This window comes from Ovis aries, chromosome 5 (genome assembly GCF_016772045.2).
Source record: "Ovis aries strain OAR_USU_Benz2616 breed Rambouillet chromosome 5, ARS-UI_Ramb_v3.0, whole genome shotgun sequence".
Classification (NCBI taxonomy): Eukaryota; Metazoa; Chordata; class Mammalia; order Artiodactyla; family Bovidae; genus Ovis; species Ovis aries.
This window is the reverse complement of record NC_056058.1, coordinates 99,844,883-99,865,573: the sequence shown is the minus strand read 5'-3', so window position 1 is coordinate 99,865,573 and position 20,691 is coordinate 99,844,883. Positions and strand designations below refer to the sequence as shown.

Here is a 20,691-nt window from a genome sequence, read left to right as displayed (position 1 = left end):
AAGATGATTAAATAAGAACAGAGGTCCAAGAATCCAAAAAATAGAATTCTCCTATTCACTCAGGTACTAACTTCTTTTTCAACGTGTAAGCAGCGCTAAGCCTTGCCTGGCTTCAGGTCCCGTGTCCGTACAAGGAGACAACAGGACTCCTGTGTGAGCAGCAGCCGCACAGGTACAGAGGGATGGAGCAAGACCGCGTGATGGGGCCGGGGTTCACACATAAGGAAAAGGACAGTGGTTGGTCTATTCTAGGTCGCTACCTCCAGGAGGACTTGCGCTTGGGGTTGCCAGGTTGTTCCCACTTTGCCAGAGCAGCCAGAAATGTGTGCACATTTGAATTTGAAATGTCTGACTTTCAAAAATACAATGGACTGATTCAAAATTCTAAATCCATCACAGAAGCCAACCCTGCACAGTGAAGCAAAGTATCTCTAGGCAACACTGGCTCTCGGGCCCTCCGTGTGGGCCCCTGGACTAAATTCAACATCAGGGTTTTCTTCTTTTAAGCACTTGAGGAGAAGTGATCATCTTTGGGAAGAAGAGAGCAGTGTAGGTGGGTATGTTTCCAGTGGAAAGGCTCAGAAAGATCAGCATTCGCTGAGGGGCCCACTGTGCCAGCCTCCTGGGAGTTTCGCGTTTTCCGAACACGAAGCAAGACACATGGGCAGACGCGCTGTGCCAGCATCACTCGCGGAGACTGAGCGAGAAGGAGCTGCTGGGGAGGAGAAAAGGGAGCGGGAGATGGAGTTCCTCTCCAGGGGAGGAGAATTACACCCGTTTCTAGGAAAGCCTAAGAGGAAACAGGTAAGAACATTTTAAAGACATATACTATGTGACAGGTGCTTCCTCTATCTCATTCCGTGCCTACATCTTTTAAGGCAGAGGCTGGTATCACCTATCTTTAGAGAGGCAACAATTCACCATGCGTTTCTCATGTACCAAAGGCAGTGTGCGTTGGGCTTACAGGGACAACAGTTGCCCGTGCTCTGTGCGTTTCTCATGTACCAAGTGCAGTACAAAGGGATTTAAATTACGTCTTATCTTCCCAGCACTGTGAGAGTCTCTTATGGCCAATCTCCAGATGAGAAAAGACGAGAGGGACCCAGCAACACGGCCCCAAATCCTCAGGTAATTAATTAGCAGTGGGATTCCAGCTGCGGTCTCTGTCTACCCAGCACTCACTCATCACACTGTTCCGCTTCTCTAAAACGTCAGGGGAAACTGATTCAAGACCGCACTACCAGAAAGCAAGAGTACAGTGGAGATTCCATCACAGCTTGGAGCCCTCGGGACCTCTGGCTGCTTATCCTACTTTCTCTCCCCTGGTAGCACCATCCTCAGGAGCGAAGCCCTTGACAACTGTCCCCCTGAACTTTTCTTGGATTCGCAAACTTCTGTCCTTGAGTTTTCATTTCTGGAACATGGCATACACAATCCCTGGCTCCCCATGAGAGTGAAAGCAACACTGGGCTAAGACAGAGAACGTTTAATAACCCATGTTTTTCCTTCCCCAAATGAGGCAAAAATATTGGAGGGTGTGAATGACGCAGTACTTAAAAACCAAACAAATGTCAAGCATCCAAAAAAGAGTGCTAGTGCCCTGAGTATATTTTTCTACTCAGTTTGCCACTTGCTTCCAGCGTGAGAAAAATATTAAGACATTATTTCTGAGTACAAACAAGATGCACAAATAAGCTAAGTATGGAAATCTGCTTCGAGCTAGGTACCAACAATGAGCTAGCTAGCACCAACAATGAGCACGTACTATGTGCCAGACACTATTCTAAGCACTCTGCTTATCTCATTTCACCCTCACCACGGCCCAGCTGCTCAGATGCAAACTATGAGATACAGAAAAGGCTGAAGAGCCTGCTCCAAGGGGCACAGTTAGAAAGGGATGGATCCAGCTTTTAAGCTCAGGCCTGTGCTCCCACCTCTTTAACAGCCTCTCAAAATTGTCAAGTGCCCAAAAACGAGGTCTCATTTCGCTAGGTACATCATGACCTGTAGAATTTAAAGATTCTTCCTTTCCTTTGGTCCCGTCCCATTATCCTAAAGCACATAATTCACCTACAGTAATTCAAACAGATATTCTTAGTACTTAAACCGTACCTGTAGAGATCTTTTTACTATGTGTTAATTCTCATATATTGGTAGGGACCTAATGAACACAGATACTGAAAATCACAAGAGGGTGCTTGGAACTACACATTTAATAAACTGTTAACTAAATGGATATACTCACAAACCAAGACAGGTATTTATATGAGGCAGAATCACACAGTGTCTTAATAAATGTCTGGTGAATGAAGGAATGAATATTGTATCTTTTTAAATTAATTTATTTATTCGTTCAACAAATATGTATGTGGCGTTCAGGCACTGTTGCAGGCAATGGAGATACAGCACCAAGCCAAGCAGACAAATACCTACCCTCATGGAGTTTACATTCTAATCCAAACAGAAAATAAATATGTTAGATATTTAATATGTTAAATATACAAACAAACAAACAAAACTGAGAGAAAAAAACAAAGCAAAGAAAGCGTACTGGGACAGTTGAAAGTAGTTCTGCAGTTTTACGTAGGTATGCAAGGGAAGGCATCCCTGATATAAAGTGCTTTTTTCACCTTTTAATTGAAATATGGTTGATTTACAACATTGTATTAGTTTCTGGTTTATAGCCAAGTGATATATATATATATACACACACATACATATACATATAGCTTTTCATGAGCTTCCCTGGTGGCTCAGATGGTAAAGAATCTGCCTGCAATGCAGGAGACCCGGGTTCAATCCCTGGTCAGGAAGATTCCCTGGAGAAGGAAATGGTAACCCACTCCAGTGATCTTGCCTAGATAATCCCATGGACAGAGGAGCCTGGTGGGCTACAGTCCATGGGGTCACAAACAGTTGGACACGACTGAGCAACTAACACTTTCTTTCACAGCTTTTCATATTCTTTTCCATTATGGCTTAGTGTAGGATACTGACTATAGTTCCCTGTGCTATATGGTAGGACTTGGTTGTTTTTCTATATAGTAGTTTGTATCTGCAAATCCTGAACTCTTAGTTTATCCCTCCCTTACCCCTTTGGTAACCATAAATCTGTTTTCTATGCCTGTGAGTCTGTTTCTGTTTTGTAAACAAGTTCATTTGTATCATACTTTTAGATTCCATATAAAGTATTATCATATGGTACTTTTTTCTCTCTGACTTTCTTCACTTGGTCTGGAAATCTCTAGGTCCACCGTGTTACTGCAGATGGCATTCATTCATTCCTTTTATGGCTGAGTAGTATTCCACTGAGAGTCCCTTGGACTGCAAAGAGATCCAACCAGTCCATTATGAAGGGGATCAGTCCTGGGTGTTCTTTGGAAGGAATGATGCTAAAGCTGAAACTCCAGTACTTTGGCCACCTCATGGAAAGAGTTGACTCATTGGAAAAGACTCTGATGCTGGGAGGGATTGGGGGCAGGAGGAAAAGGGGACGACAGAGGATGAGATGGCTGGATGGCATCACCGACTCGATGGACGTGAGTTTGAGTGAACTCTGGGAGTTGGTGATGGACAGGGAGGCCTGGTGTGCTGCGATTCATGGGGTTGCAAGGAGTTGGACACGACTGAGTGCCTGAACTGAACTGAACTGAGTATTCCACTGGGTGTATACCTATACCACATCTAGATCCATTCATCTGGTGATGGACATTTAGGTGTCTTCCATACCATGGCTATTATAAGTAATGTTGCTATGAACATCAGGGTGCATGTATGTTTTTGAATTAGAGTTTTTTCCAGACATACGCCCAGAAGTAGGGTTGTTGGATCATATAGCAACTCTATTTTTAGTTTTCTAAGAAATGTCCATACTAGTTTCCATAGTGGCTACACCAATATACATTCCTGCCAATGGTGTAGGTGGGTTCCTTTTCCTTCACATCCTCTCCAGCATGCTGTTTGTAGACTTTTTAATGATGGCCATTGACTAGTGTGAGGTGATATGTCACTGTAGTTTTGCGTTTCTCTAATAATTAGTGATAATGAGCATCTTTTCATGTGTCTATTGGCCATCCATATGTCATCACTGGAGAAATGTCTATTCAGCTCTTCTGCCCATTTTTTCATTAGTTTTTTTGTTGGTGGTACTGCTATTGATTTATATGCACTTTATTTTTTGGAAATTAATCCCTTGTCTGTCATATCATTTGTAAATGTTTTCTCCCAGTCTGTAGGTTGTCTTTTTGTTTTACTTATGGTTTCCTTTGCTGTGCAAAAGCTTGTAAGTTTGATTAGGATTTATTTTTGCTTTTATTTCTATTGCCTTGGGAGACTGTCAGTGCTTTTAAAATATTGAGCTTGGTAAGTATTTTTTACTCACTATTAAACATTTAAATATTTAGTTCCCCTATATGTGGGGTAAAGTCAGGCTAATCATATATTCGATTAACAATGCTGGTTATTTGTTATGCTATGTATGACAGATGTGATTTTTCTAGATTCTTCCAGGATAAACTGTGGAAAATTATAAAGCATGATAGAACATAGGATAACTTACAAACCACTAAAGACAGGTCCAGCTCATTATGTTTTGCCTATTTATATCAATGTCTGATGCATCAAAACTGGATGTATCTCTAAATCAACTCTAAATAAATAAGTAAAACGCCATCTGGAGCCTCCTTGAAAATAATCCACCCTTGCAGATTCTTGCTGTCCTTGTGTGACCCCTATCGAGCCTGAGTAACATTTGAGGCAAAGACTCTGTGACATGGTCTGTTACCCACGCACAACCCTCCCTAGTGTCAGCAAAGCAAATCATGGTGCAAAGCACTCACGACCGGCAAGCAGAATAAGCACTTTTGATTGTTTTCATCTCTCTCTCTAAAATATGAAGATTCACTAATAAAAAAAAACTAGCACTAAATCAAAATAATTTCACAATATCAAGGGCTTGAAAATGGATATTATGGAACTTGGGTTATAATTAGGCCTGTGATTATCACTCAAGATACAACCATCTGCAGCTAATTTTATATGAATGGTGATAAAAAGCCTTATGTACCTTCTCAGGGTTCACCAGCCTTATCAGTACTTAGTACTGTGAAATTTCCCATTGGGCTTGGCAAACATACTTAAAAGGCATTATTTTTTTCCATTTTTATTATCATTTTATTTGTCCACAGAGAAATTTTTATCAAGCTTTCAGTCTATGAGTTTGTCTTCATTCGTTCATTGTTTCCTACAATATGGGTCCACTTCAAAAATAAGTATTTGAAATTATTTTGTTTTTTAAACCAGGTGGTGAACTGATGAAGAATCTGCCTGCCAATAAAGGAGACACAAGAGATGTGGGTTTGATCCCTGGGACAGGAAGATCCCCTGGAGAAGGAAAATGGCAACCCACCCCAGTATTCTCGCCTAGAAAATCCTATGGGCAGAGGAGCCTGGCAGCTACATACAGTAGATGGGGTCGCAAAGAGTCAGACACGACTGAGCATGCACGCCTGCATGCAAGCATTAGTTAATAGTTTCTCCCTTTGTCATACATTTCAGTTATCTTTCTGATTTTAAATTCACTTTCACATACAATATACGGTCGTGCTCTAATAACAGAAATGTGTGACTTGGATATTTAAAGATATATCCTAAACCTAATAATCACAACTGTAAGCCTTCTATATCTATTTGAATATGTATATTTACCACTTAGAACATCTAAGTTCCTAATTTATAATTTTATAAATTCTAAATTTATAATTTTTATAATAATTCATAATTAGGCACATGGAGAACCACCCAAGTTCATTAGCAATGAAACCATTCAAGTACTTAGCCCTCATCACTTCAGCTCTACTCAAGATATTTCACTGCAGTTTCTAATAGCTAAATGTCACAGTTCCATGCCAAACTACATCAAGGACTTTGCTGGCACCAGTGTGCCTACTTTAGAATGAGCAATACTTCAGAGTCATCAGAATTAACCATCCACTAAATTCAATTTAATAAGGCTACATCATCCTCTGTGTCTCACCTTCATGCACAATTTATTATAATTTTATATGAAAAGCTAAAAGCTCCGGACACACATATGCTATCTTGTTCCTGAAAAGACAGCCCTTTTCTTGAGCACTTTTAAGAGACTGGATAGCAATTCAGACCATAATTGGGTACCTTCTCAGAGCATCTGACAGACTGCACGTTGAAAAAGAGATTAAAAAGATGAAATGTCAGGGTATTCCAATTGTGAGAAGTCCCTGAATTCTCCTTCAGCCCTTCAGCCCTGACAGAATGAGAAGCTTCAAATGAGGCCTCCCAGGGTTTTTCTGAAAGGAGACACAGTCCCTGGCTCTCCTCCAGAGCACCTACCTCAGAGCTAGGGAACACGTGAACTGCCTTATGTGATTTCAGAGTGAGCCTGGAAATGCATCTAGTCTGCCTGTATGTCTTTTCTTAACTTATTTTTTATTACTGTCTTCTGTTTTGCAAGGAAGGAAGACAACAGATGCTGCAGTGCACAGAGAAATTTAAGAAGTCTTTACTTAAAGAAATAAAGAAGTGAGTATCCACCACTACCATATTTCTGACCTGTCCCTCTCCTACTCCCTTACCCCTTTGGTAACCATAAGTTTGCCTTCTGCGTCTGCCAGATTGTTTCTGGTTTTTATACTGATACGTAAAATAGATAAGCAACAAGGATTTACTATATAGCACCAGGAATTATACCCGATACCTATCATGGAATATATTCTGCCAAAAAAATAAATATGTTATACACCTGAAACTAACACAATATTGTAAATCAACTCTACTTCAATAAAAAAAGGATGGAGAGGAAAAGAAAGAAGAAAACTATAAGCAAGCACTGTCAAGAAAATCTATAGTGGAGACATTAAGAAGGAGGTAACATCTTTTGTTGACCTCTAGGTAAAATGGTGCGTCTCAGGTTATTTTAAATTCAGGATAATGGCTACCTTGAGACGTGCTAGTTAGAGGTAAGTGGTGCAGATACAAAACTCCTACATTTAAAAAACAGAAACTCTAAGGATGGGGGAACTGAATCTTTTCTATGCTGACCTAATTTATTAGGTCGGTCACTTGTTACCAACTAGATACACAGGTGTGCACTGATCTTTTAAAAAGGCTGTATTTTCCACTGGAAAAGCCGAGACTGATCCCAAGAGAGTCATTTTTCCGGCAGTACCAGTGTCCAAACAGGTATCTACAGTGGGCAAGTGAGCAGCCGCCACGCAGGCCTGAGGTTTCCAGCAGTGCTGCTGTGGTACTCAGCCTAGTCTTACACATTGAACAATAACTCAAATCCATCACAAGATCACTTGTCAGTCCTCCTCGGTTAAATGGGTCTTTATTTTTAGAGAACAATGGGAATTATAGGAAACCGGGAGGCCTTACATCACAGAACTATAAATAGTTGCTGTTAAATGCAGCCTCAATGTTTTTGTTTTTCAATTTCAAAATGAAGTTGATGTTTGAGAGGGGTTATTCTTCATCTGCTGAACAGTTTGTGATGTCATCTCATCTAGGTGATTAAGGACCTATTTAGTTTTTTCAATCAGACAAATCACTAGCTCTCAACAGGAATTTTAATCAGAAAGATTGCTGTGCTGAGATTGTCCCCAGCTGAACAGAATGCTACTGACCTTTCCTTCACAGGAAATTTAAATTGGTATCATTTGGCTGGTTAGGATTTCTGCCATTTCCCTGTGGATCAAGATTAGGGATGAACTTTCAGGTTCAGTCATACATTAAAAACACAAACACATAAGCTGTGAAAAGCCAGAAGCAGAATGATGTCTTTCCCCTGATGCAAAGGTCACTGCTGTTATTTCTCATTCATTTCAGCTGACCACAGGCTTCTACACTTACTGCCCCCATTTAGGGAACTCAGATTGGAAAATGATCATACTTATGGGCCTTCAGCATATTCACTGCATTAAGATTATCTGCTATATTTAACTTGGCTCTCTCATTTGTATGTTAAAGGAAAAATTTTTTTCCCTTGTGATAAACTAAACAAGACATTTTTTTAAGTGTGTAAATGAGGTTATATTTATTAGAAGGATTCTGTTTTGGTCTAGAAAGTTCCTGCCTTGTACCATCAAGGGAACAAGAAAAAAATATTAAGTAAATATTCCCTAGAGAAACCCGCTCCTCTCAGTATAAGCAATTTTAGGGTACAAACTCATAAAACTGCCATGACATCAAATTATTAATTAAGTAGTTTAGGAAATCACACAGAAAACAGATCCTCGATCCCAAAAGGGTCAGTAAAAAGTAACTTAGGAAAGCTAGTTACCATGATCTCCAATTTTAAATTAGCAATAGCTTTAATATTTCCAAAAGTGAATTCACAGGTATATAATTATGAAATACTGCAATCTCTTAGGATCCTATAAAATACTAATTAATGATTTAGGACTAACAGATAAAAGGTTAAAAAGTTTTACCCTAGAATTATACTAAAAATGAAGCAGATTTAATAACCAAAAAAAGGACCAAGGACCAAAGCTTTATTATACCTTATTTAAAATGTTGTTTGAAACCAAGATAGCTTACATTTATTTCTACCTCAAGCTTACATTTATTTCTACCTCAAACTGAGCCTCTAAATAAAATTTCAACTTAAATCTGTTTATCTCCACTAGCATAACTGATTCCAAGAGGACACGCATTTAATTATCACTACATATCGGAAAACATTAAGAATATACTTAAGAAGTCTAACCCATTATAACTAACCTACAGGTCTATACTATAGGTAGCAATTTAGATAATGCCTTTTTAAAGTTTATCTAAAAATTATGTAATTCCATTAATTTTGCAATTTTAATAAAAGATGCTTTGTGGTTTAGTCATGGAAGGGCAGGGGGTTTGTGTTTTTTTCTTAAATAAATTCAAATCAGTGAGCTAGAAACTGTTTCATCTTAATAAAAAGATTTGATCATGCATTGTTTTTATAAATTGACTTCACTATTAAAATAAAGCACACAAATTAGAAAGAGGAAAGTCATTTCAGCAATCAGCTAGGATCAAACGCACAACTTCTTGGTATACTTCCTAGGAAACTGATTCAGATTTGACATCAGCCATATCACTTCTATTGTACAATAACATATAGGAAAGATATCTTGAGAGAATAATTTTTGCTTCATAACAGAAGAAAATGCCCAAAACTGTTTTTAAACCTAGTTTTCATGGTCTGTGACACATTATGGCATTTTTTTAATTATAAAAAATAAATACAAGAAAATAAAAGTCGATAAAAATGAATGACGCCAACATCCTTAATTACATTCCAAAGGCAAATAGAAGTCTGTCTGTTTATCATAAGTAAGCTGGAAAAAAAAAAAAAGAGTATTGCACAATACACTGTGCTAAGCGACTACATGTTAACCTGGTTCATATCCTCCACAATAAATTTATAAAAACTGAGTCTCGAAGACAGTGCCTCAAGGTCATACAGCTGCAAGTGTCAGAACCAGGGTTCAGCTCAGAATTCAAATCCGTTTTATCTTATTTCAACCCCCATGTTCTTTCCATTGCATATTCTGCTGTTTGATTTCAAACTGACCTGGCTTCTTACAGTCAGGCAGCTTTCAATGCAATGACGGACCTTAGCAGCACTGTACAGCTAAACTGCATGCAGAACCAGACAACTGCTTCCCTAAGTTCACCTTGCTCTTTCCCTGGAGGTTTCCTCCCACTGCCCTACTGTGGAATTCTGGGTAGGACACTCTGGTCCCTCTCTAAGCGATTACAAGAAGTGCCAAGCTAAACAGTGCATGCAAAGAGATTTTAAAGTCACTCTAGCATAATTATCCTAATCAACAAAAACCAACTACAGCTCAATCAAACTTTTGAGAAGAAAAGCTTGTGTGGGAGTTAAATAAATTACAGCAGTAAGGTCAGGCTTTTATAAGATGTTCTAGATTCTATCACCTTGCTCTAATTCTTGCATATTTCAGCAGTCACTTTTTTTGTGTGTGTGACTGCTGAATAACAAGTCATTTTAAAAAATCCCAAGATGGTTACAAAAGTACTGTTAACACACACTGTGCATCCACATATAGCCCACAGCACTGAGGACATTGGAATAAACTTGGAACTCCGCAATTGAAATGTTATTTTAAAATCTAAACCAGGCGATAATTTTTAAAAAGGGCGGGAGGGGGTAAGCGTAACTGAAGCAACTTAGATTTGTTTTCTGTTTCCATACTGTTTTCCTTGCTCCCTTCCTTTCTGACACTATCAGTGGGTTTGAACAAATCTAGACCAATTATTCAGAAACCCTCACACATGCTCACTTGAACATTCTGAGGCCTTTTATTCACATCATTTCCTCAAACGTTAATTGAAATTATTTACTTGCAAAGAGTCTCTCTTTTCAGAAAAATAATTTCAAAGATTCTTGAATAGTGCTATTCAAGAACAGCACAAGAACAGCATATCAATAACAGCATATAACTATTATCAAGTTGTTGCACCAATGATAAAACTACAATGACAACCCAAGTCTGTGATATCTTTGGTTATATGTACACAAAACAAAGAGAATGAACTATTTGACTAAAAGAAAACTCATATTCTGAATATGAACTGTTAGCCTTAAGAGCTACCTAGTACCTGATTTGCTTCAGAGTCACAGCACTGTGTGTACACAGTAAACTCTCAGTACAGAACTTGCATAAACCTAATCTAGGGCATAGCCAGAGTAAATAAATGTACTAACCCTATAACAGTAACTGATTTCAAAACAAAACACTGATAGAATGAGTATGAAGCATGGCAAGTATGAGGCAGACATAGAGAAAGGACAACAAAATTTCCCAGGTACGCTGAATGCAGACTGTGAATGGGGAGTTATTCATTAACCAGCCCACATAAAGAGGCTTGTTAGTACAAATTTTTGTGGAGCAATCAACTGCACAGAAGGTTTTTATAAACTCTGATTGTGTGTCTAAATTTGTATGAATGGAATACTGCTTTGAAAAGCCTTTAGGTACAAAATGTTTTGAGAATTTCTGTAATTTCTAAAAGGTCCAATCACACACTCAGCAGAGCCCTCTTCCACAGCCAATTTTCCATTGCCTCAGCTGTTTTTATTAAAACTAGCAGCTACAGAGGAATAGTGAATGCAGACTTAAGCTAAACAGGCTATTTTGCCTTTCCATTTGCAACTAAGTAAAATTTGATTGTTAATTTTTTTTTTGCCAGTTTGCCCATTTTTCACATATATCACAAAGTTGCAAAGGTAAGAATTAATATCATTTGGGGGGCTTCCCAGGTGGTACAGTGGTAAAGAATCCACCTGCTAGAGCCGCAGAAGACTCAGGCTTGATCCCTGGGTCGAGAAGATCCCCTGGAGACGGAAATGGCAACCCGCTCCAGCATCCTTGCCTGGAAAATTCCATGGACAGAGGAGCCCGGCGGGCTACAGTCCATTGGGTAGCAAAGAGTCAGACATGACTGAGCACAACAAGATCATTTTGAAGCTTCGTCACAGAATGAAGAATTCTACAGCTGTGCATTAAAAAAAGACAAATTTGCTTTTACTTCACAAAGTATGAAAAAGCTGCACTAGTCATAATAGATTTTTAGACAAAATATCAAAAGATGGCTAACATGTTTCTATAGGAAAAATGAAGATAAGCTGAATTCTCAACAGTCCTTGTCAGTTTGCAAAGGGGCTAGATGACAATAAGGGCGTTGTTTGCAACTCAGGAAAACTCCAGCATAAAAAATTGAAAATTTTCCCTCTGGGTTCTCAGCGTGTCATAGGCAAAGCAAAACAACCCTAAAGAACAGAAATACACACTAAAAACAGGAAGGGGCATTGAAATGACAGCCACACAAGTCTAATGGAGAGAGACAAACATGTAGGTATGGTATATGCAAATATTTTCTTCCTCATAAGGAGAGTAAAGAAACAATGAAAATAGATCTCCTTTCTTATTAAGTAGAAGTAACATGTATGCCTTACAGAAGGTTAATTGGGCGGCCTGTAGCTAACTGCAGCAAAGTTAACTGCAGCAATTACAGTAATCCCACTTATCCAAGAATGTATTTCAAAACACCCCACACCCTCCCCGGGAATGCCTGAAACCTTGGACAGTACCAGACCCTATATGTACTCTGTTTTTTCCTATACATGATTGCCTACGAGAAAGTTTAATTTACAGACTAGACACGGAAAGAGATGAACAATAATAACTATTACTACTAATAAAAAAGAACAATTATAACAATATACCCTAACAAAAGCTATGTGAATGAAGTCTCTCTCAAAATAGCTTACTGTGCAAATTCAATGCCTTTCCATTTTAACTAAGCACTTATCACGCAATCACGACCATAACTTTTGCAGTTTGCAGTGTGACAGCAAAGCCACCAAGTTTCTTTTTCCTTATAATTTCACCGGTAGAGACTTGCTCTTCCCGTAGATCTGTCAGTGTATGATCTTTTTTTTTCAAGTCAAGAACTTTAACCATTTCACTTGGAGGCAGCACTTTACAGCTTCTCTCTGGTGCGACTGAATCGCCAGCATCACTACTCTTGCATGTTGGGGGCATTACGAAGTACAACAAATTACATAAACATAAAGACAGCAACACTTCCTGCCCTTTCGCGTGGGTAGCCAAGATGGCGGCTGTGTGGCTAACCCGCGGGGCGCTAGCAAGACCACGCGAGAGTTCGTCACGCTACTCAGGACAGGTGTGCCACTTTAAACGCAGGAACTACTTCCGGAATTTTCTGTTTAATATTTTCATAGCTCAGGTGACCTCTCAGGGTGCCGCTTTAAACGCATGATCTACTTCCAGAATTTTCCGCTTAATAGTTTCGTACCTCCGTTGACCTCTCAGTGAAGCTGCGGAAAGTGAAACCGTGGACGAAGAAGGAACGGCTGCAGTTATTTCCGGGGTACATTACACTGTAGAGTGTGGGGAGAGCAAGATGGGAGTAAAGATGGACAGGACAGTGTGGATGACCTAGAGAGACCACCTGGGACCACACGTAACTCTGCCCTGAGCTACAGCAGCTGAGCCTAGAGAGGGTGCGGGTCAACTCCGGCTCTTAGAAGTTGGAGCAGCGTCAGGGAGGAAAGGACAGGGAGCTGGAGAGCGAGAAGGATGGGAGGAAGCAGCCACCTTCTAGACACTGGCTGTCACTGTTATTTAGCCCTTTTGTTGACGAAATTCCTGAAAACAAAGTGTATCAGAACAGACTCCGGTTTTACTCTCTCTTCTTTTTATTTCAGGATAGGACCGTAATCATATGAATAATTTAGCTGTCACTGCCAGAGAGATGACCGCTGGGGAGACATATCCTGTAACGGTGTCACACACCAATGAGATTAGGAATTCTGCCAATCTTTTGTAAAAAAAAAAAAAACATTTTCAAATTATCAGACGGCCGCCTGAAAGAACTGGGGGATCCAAAGGAGAAAGCTCTGCAGGGTAGAGCAGTATCATGTTCTTAAAAGACACAACTAACAACCATTACCAAGAACACCACCTCATTCGAGGCACAAAATAATGGATTCTGTAAATGGGATACTCAGCAAATAGTTCACCGCATGGTTCAGAAGTCCCTACCCAAAAACATCTTGTGTGCACAAGGAAAGGTTCACAGATAAAAAGTTCAGAAACCTATCTAGGTAGGTGGATTCTCTTCTACTATCTTTTCTTCCCAAATTGTATCAAGACCTCAAATTAGAAAGCAGAAAGCAAATTGAAGAAACTGAGGAACTTACTGCACTGGAGAAAAAATTACTAGGATAAAAAAGTAGAATAAGAATCAAAATAACACTGTCCACAATTATTTCTAAATGATCCTTAGTTTTCAGCTTTGCTAAATCTCAAGACTGTGTTCAAGCATTATAGATAAATTCTAAGAAAATGTTTTGGCCTCAACAAGAATTTTCAGGATATAATGGATGTGGCTATTTAGTTCAGTGCTTTTCAAACTCATGGTCATGAGTTTAAAAAACAAGTTTAAAAAAAAACTTATCTCCAGTATAATGTATACTTATTCATATTTCATGCATTTACTATTATATTGGCAAACTATGGCTCTTGAGAAACCTATATGCAGGTCAGGAAGCAACAGTTAGAACTGGACATGGAACAACAGACTGGTTCCAAATAGGAAAAGGAGTAGTCAAGGCTGTATATTGTCACTCTGCTTATTTAACTTCTATGCAGAGTACATCATGAGAAACGCTGGACTGGAAGAAGCACAAGCTGGAATCAAGATTGCCGGGAGAAATACCAATAAGCTCAGATATGCAGATGACACCACCCTCATGGCAGAAAGTGAAGAGGAACTCAAAAGCCTCTTGATGAAAGTGAAAGAGGAGAGTGAAAAAGTTGGCTTAAAGCTCAACATTCAGAAAACGAAGATCATGGCATCTGGTCCCATCACTTCATAAAAAATAGATGGGGAAACAGTGGAAACAGTGTCAGACTTTGTTTTTAGGGGCTCCAAAATCACTGCAGATGGTGACTGCAGCCGTGAAATTGAAAGACGCTTACTCCTTGGAAGAAGTTATGACCAACCTAGATAGCATATTGAAAAGCAGAGACATTACTTTGCCAACAAAGGTCCGTCTAGTCAAGGCTATGGTTTTTCCAGTAGTCATGTATGGATGTGAGAGTTGGACTGTGAAGAAAGCTGAGTGCGGAAGAATGGATGCTTTTGAACTGTGGTGTTGGAGAAGACTCTTGAGAGTCCCTTGGACTGCAAGGAGATCCAACCAGTCCTTTCTGAAGGAAATCAGCCCTGGGATTTCTTTGGAGGGAATGATGATGAAGCTGAAGCTCTAGTACTTTGGCCACCTCATGTAAAGAGTTGACTCACTGGAAAAGATTCTGATGCTGGGGGGGATTGGGGGCAGGAGGAGAAGGGGACAATAGAGGATTAGACGGCTGGATTGCATCACTGACTTGATGGACGTGAGTCTGAGTGAACTCCAAGAGTTGGTGATGGACAGGGAAGCCTGGCGTGCTGTGATTCATGGGGTCGCAGAGTCGGATATGACTGAGCAACTGAACTGAACTGAACTGGCAAACTATATACATGATGTATACAATAAAGAGGTTTGGCGGATAAGACTTTAAAATATTTTAAAGGCAGGTCCAGTCTAATATTTTCTTTCCTCACTCAAGTGGATCACGTTTGTACCACTTGGGATGTTAAAAGTTCAGACGACACCTGTTAACTAATTGGATGTGAGGGGCAACATATGTTCATAACTTACACTCACATACACATTGGAGATTTTGTAGTAGTTTATCCAAAATGCTTAAATTTTAAATGTAGTGCTTTAATATTAGTATAACATACTGCTTTCTAAAGCAGTTGTGAGGTGAATAAAAATAAAGCAAATCAGGGTTTCAAAGACTGTTTTATTCCTGCCCATGCCTGCACTTTATTCAACAACTATTATGTGACAAGCATTTTATATTACATATATCTAATCCTTATAAGAACTAAAAAGAAAAATTTATTTTTCCCATTTTATCTAAAAAAAAAATGAAATTAAGCTTCATGATCAGCCAAATCCTACAAATAAGTGGTAACACGGGGTAAGATCTTTAAAACCACAAAATCAAGATGATCACAATTATAGGACCTGATGTGAAGGGTCAAGAATTTTACCTGTTTGGGTATCTTCTTTACAGCTGACTCCTTAAAGCAAAGAGAAGGGAACTGAGAAATAAAATGTTAACTATTAAAAATTCCTTACAGTAAAAAAAATAACAACAGCTCCCAGACATTTCCACCCGCTTCTCGTCCAGCAAACAGCACTTTTAAGTCCTAGGAAGAGGCCTCCAGAAGAGAATTCTGGGAGTGGTTACAGTGGCTAAGTTTCCACTGATGGAGTTGCCCGAAACCTCAGAGCTTCAGATATTGTTTCCCAAAACAATATCCTTTAATCCCAAAAGAGAACTTAATAAATATTTTTAGTTATGGCCACAGCAGTTCTGAGAACTTAGCTCCCCAACTAGGGATTGAACCCTGCGTAGAGTCCTAACCACTGGACTACCGGAATTCCCTTAGAAGAGAATGTACCAAGGGTAAGTTCTGGAGCTTGCAGAGCTTGGCATTCATTCTGTCCTCAGCAGGACAGAGAAAGCAAGCTGGCTTCCCTCCCGCCCTTCTCAGCAGGCTGGCTGCGCGGAAGGTTAGTCTTGGACTTCCACTCAGTTTCCAGCTATGTTCCCAAACAGGGCCTGAAACCAGCTACAGGGCCAAAATGCTTATCCCTCGTCCAGAACCATATGTAGCTAGCTATGAAGCCTCTGGACCAACAGATGAGAGGGTGAGGGTGAGCCTCTGTGCTCACAACAGATGAGGGTCCACCAGCCTGGGGAAGCTACTCTACAATAAAAAGTGTGTCAAATTAGGAGAAGTGCTAAGTGTAAAATTTTGTTTGCCAGTTGAAATACCATGATTTGAAATTCCACTGCTAAATTCTTCACCAGAAAACATGGGTTAAACTTACAGTAGTGATTCAGCATCATTTCCTTCACTTGAGACTTTTTAAAAGATCTATGACTTTTGTCCACACAGGCATTCTCATCTGCCTGGGAAGGCCGCACCTCTCCTACTCACCTGGCAAACTCCTTTCCACCCTCCACACCCAAGCATGACTTCCCTGGTGAAGCCTTCCCCATACATAAAGTGGAATTAGAACCCTTCTCATCTGAGTGCTCAAAAAAAAAAAAATCTTAAATCTATATTTAATTAGAAACATTTGTTTCAACTGCAACTATTTGTTTTGACTATGGCTTCTGTATTTACTCGCCTTGTATTCCCACGACTTATTCCTGTGCTGTGCTAGGCACATAACGTATCACAATAATATTTGGTAGATGAAGAAATGAAAGTTGAACATGAATCTGAAGGAGCATTAATTCTTACAGATATAATAGATTGGTCTCAATGGTTCTCAACTTGTTTGCCTTTATACACCTTATATAAAATCCATCATAGTTCTTTGAACATTCAGGTTGTAGCCTTATGACTGTATCTGACTGTCAATACACAAAGGAAGCTTCTCACATTACATTACATTACAGGTGTAGCCTAGCACAAATGAGAGAGCTCTTACAATTTTTCTATTCACAAATTAGGAATTATCATTTGCAGCATTTTCTATAATTTCTAAATAGAGTAACCTGGGAGCCAGTGGGGAAAGTCTTGTTTTCAATTGCCTGTTCTCTGGTATGTCTATTCTATTCAAAAGGTTTCTCAAAAAAGAAACAAAAGTTTAAAAAAAATCTGAAAGACAAAAAAAAAAAAATCTGAAAGACAAAAACACAATCTCCACCTATTTACTTTGAGGGCTTGATCCAGCAAGTATTTTAAGAAATGAATTTCCAGTGGAGGGAAAAAAAAAAAAGTAGTTAGGCAATGTTACACCAAAGGTAATGTGCCCTTTTCCCCTTAAAAAAAAAAAAAGTTAATCCGTCATATTTAGCAAGATTACATTATGTGGCCTACCAGAAAACAGTATTCATTCCTATAAATACCCAATCCCTTAAACATTTTCTCCTACAACTGCATTAGTTTCTCATTAGATGAGCGTGCACTAAAAATATGTGTGATACGTAATAACAAAACTCAAACTTTATAAATGCTAGAGTAAAACACAGATATCTGCCAACAAACAGGGTTGGTGGTGGTCATTTCAAAAGACAATCTGTTAGGAAACCTCTTGAGCGGAACACCATATACTAGTTTCATTTCTTAAACTATGTCAAGAAGACACATTTAAAAATGTACTTCAGACCCAAAATAAAGTAAACCCCTCAGTCAGCCCCACTCCACCCCACACCAGGATAAAGGGCAATGCAAGAGAAAGCCAATCACTGAAGTATCAGTTTATTTATTTCCTCATAGCTCTCACCTCCCCTGCCCCCAACTCCAATATTTCAGTTGTTTCACTACCCCTCCACATTAACGCTTTCTTCCAGAAAGTGGGCCAGCCCATCTTAGCAGGCCACCAACAAGGAAGGTGGAAGTAACAACTAAACATTATTGGCATGCCCTGATCATTCTCAGATTCCAGTACTCTAAGATTGTGCCTTCTTCCCCTTATTTGTCATCTCCCCGCACTTCCCCATAAAGGCACTTTTTTTCCACTTTCTACACAGATGAGCAATGTTAAATGAGCACATTCGGTATATAGGCCAAGTTACTAACAGAAAAATGAACAAGACAGTTCTCAGATTTCAGTCTTGCAGGATTTAGGCTCTTCTTTTAAAGCAATATTTATTCTACAAAACACTCACTTGGCATGCCTTCCTCTCCCAGTAACAGGCATGTCCTTGGAGGGAAAAATCCACTTGAATCCCTTTTGTCCCCAGAATGCCTGCATGTTCTCAGTAGGGACCTTGTGGGTGAATTCTGCTCTTGTTAGAAGACTGGGTTCCAAATGGTCTCCTCAGAAACATTCAGATTATTTTGAAATTCGCACTATAACCCATCACAGAGGGTGTGGTGTGCAAACAGGTTTTATCTCCACAATAATGTTGAAATTCACTAGCAGCTGCCTAAAGTGCTAAGAAAAATACGGAGGCCACATCTGGACTCAGAGAGAGAATTTATAGTGAAACTCAAGGGTTAGTGATGTCTGCCGTGTGCACAGATGAGAAGCATGGTGGTATGTGTGCTCATTATTTGCCATCTCCACCCTAAATCCTGAGCCAAGGTCTGAATTCCACGAAGTTCAAGTATTTCTTACTGCCTAAGTTCCTTTCGCTAACTGCAGCATCAGACCAAGGACAGATAATTCGAGGTTCTTCTAAATATACATTTCTATGTATAATCCCTTTATGTAAAAGTTTGGTGAAGAATATTCTTCCAAGTGAATTAGACTTAAGGTCAATCACAGACCCAGTGTTCTCCTCCTCTTTGAACTAGCACACAGTAAGAACCCTTTTGCAAGAGTATCTGTAGCAACTTTTAAACTTTTCCAAAAAAGCAAAAGCATCAAAGCGCTTTGTTCCAGAAGCGACCCAGACACTTAAAGATGCCCCTGTCTGTGCAGCAACTCTTTTCTTCCAGTAGATGCTGCGATCTTCTGTTTAAAGAGTTCCCTTTTCTCATCCTGTGCTCTCCCATAAATCTGTAACATGACAGACAACCCCAAATCGGGGTGACAATACTTGGCAGACTTGGTTTCAGACTCGTCCTCTGAAACCATTTAACAAAACCTGGCACAAAGTCCTTTTACGATGGCGAGAATACAAATTCAACATCCAGCCCCGCTCCTCGACTAAAGTGGCAACTGAGGGGGTCCAGTAAACTCAAAATAAGAAACCAAAGCCCTTCTTCTTTTGGTTTGTTTCTAGGAGTGTTCTTCCTCAGCTAGAAAATTCCTGAATGTTTTTCTAAAGTATCAAAACATCCATTTATTTCATAATTCTAAAAGCACACTACAAAACAGAAGGTGCATCCTTAACAGCTGACAACCTCCACTTGTAGCTTTATAATCATATTTATTATATTTCCAAGGCAATCTTCCTCATCAATGTCCACTCCCCTAATCAAATCACATTGTTTAAAAAGGCAAATTCACTTAATACTTGCTGCCCTCTCTCCATTACAGTAGCATACGCCTTTGCTGTCTCTCCGCCCCAACTCTTCTAGAGCATTTATGCCTGACAGTCACCTCCTCCTTTCTGTAACTGAGAACAAACCACTTAGGCCAGAGTCATTTCAAAGTTCCCTTTAAAAAACTTAACGCTTATAATGAAATAAAAGCCTTCTCAAGACAGAATTCTGTTAGAATGAGAAAATAAGTAAAAATAGGTTGCTTTTCTCAAGATCTCAAGTAATATTCTTTCTTTAGTGAAAGGTCGACTTGCCTTTTAAAGTTAACTTAGAATCTTCCAAAAGTTCCCAACACCCCCAATACTGAAATCATTTAAACAGACATCTCAGGGAGGGAAAGTCCCCTGGAAACGGAAATGGCAATCCACTCCAGCACTCTTGCCTGGAAAATCCCATGGACAGAGGAGCCTGATAGGCTACAGTCCATGGGGTCGCAAAGAGTCGGACACGACTGAGCGACTTCATTTCACTTCACTTCACTTCACTTCACGGAGGGAAAAGACACAGTGAGCCACGTGTGGGCATCAAAGGGCATAAGGGGCAATGGACAGACCTCAGTGGGTCTCAACCATAGCCTGGCTGAGCCCGAGTCAGGAAGATGTGGGGCTCTGAACAGGTTTACATTTCAGTCCATCCCCACGGTCTTCTCTTCCTTGACTGCTGACTCTGGAAGCCCTGGAACCAGAGGTACAAAGGCAGCCAGATGGAAGTCGAGGAGCAAAAGGAGCTCACCTGGGACTGATGCAAGGCTGAAACTTACTACTGCTTCAGTGCATCAGCTGAGCCTCTAAGAATGATATTTTTGCTAAAAAAAAAAAAAAAATTATGAAAAAAAAAAACAAAGTTATGTGACACTGCAGTGTATTTTAAGATAATGTCAGTAGGTGTATGATGGCCAAAAGTATGCTCTGTTTAGTACAGAACAGCAAAAAAAGAGGAAAAGAACAATTTAAAAACAGAAGTCATGTTAAAAGGCTAAAGGAAAATGGGATTTTGGGTTCTTTTTCTTTCCAGCTTAAAAAGATCTAGCCAAACCTTTTTTCTTGATCG

At 39.6% G+C, this 20,691-nt stretch overlaps 1 long non-coding RNA gene across 4 annotated transcripts; it reads left to right on the top strand.

Moving 5' to 3' along the window:
• The first annotated feature begins 522 nt into the window (after positions 1-522).
• Positions 523-15,408, top strand: LOC114114917 (uncharacterized). Of its 4 annotated transcripts, none has more exons than XR_006060044.2 (4): positions 523-804; positions 1,050-1,128; positions 5,302-6,558; positions 13,277-15,408. It is a non-coding gene; the product is annotated as an uncharacterized LOC114114917 (long non-coding RNA). The 4 variants fall into 4 exon arrangements; XR_009600750.1 differs by having other exon boundaries at positions 1,050-5,351; positions 6,495-6,558; XR_009600748.1 differs by having other exon boundaries at positions 1,050-6,558.
• The last annotated feature ends 5,283 nt before the right edge of the window (positions 15,409-20,691 follow it).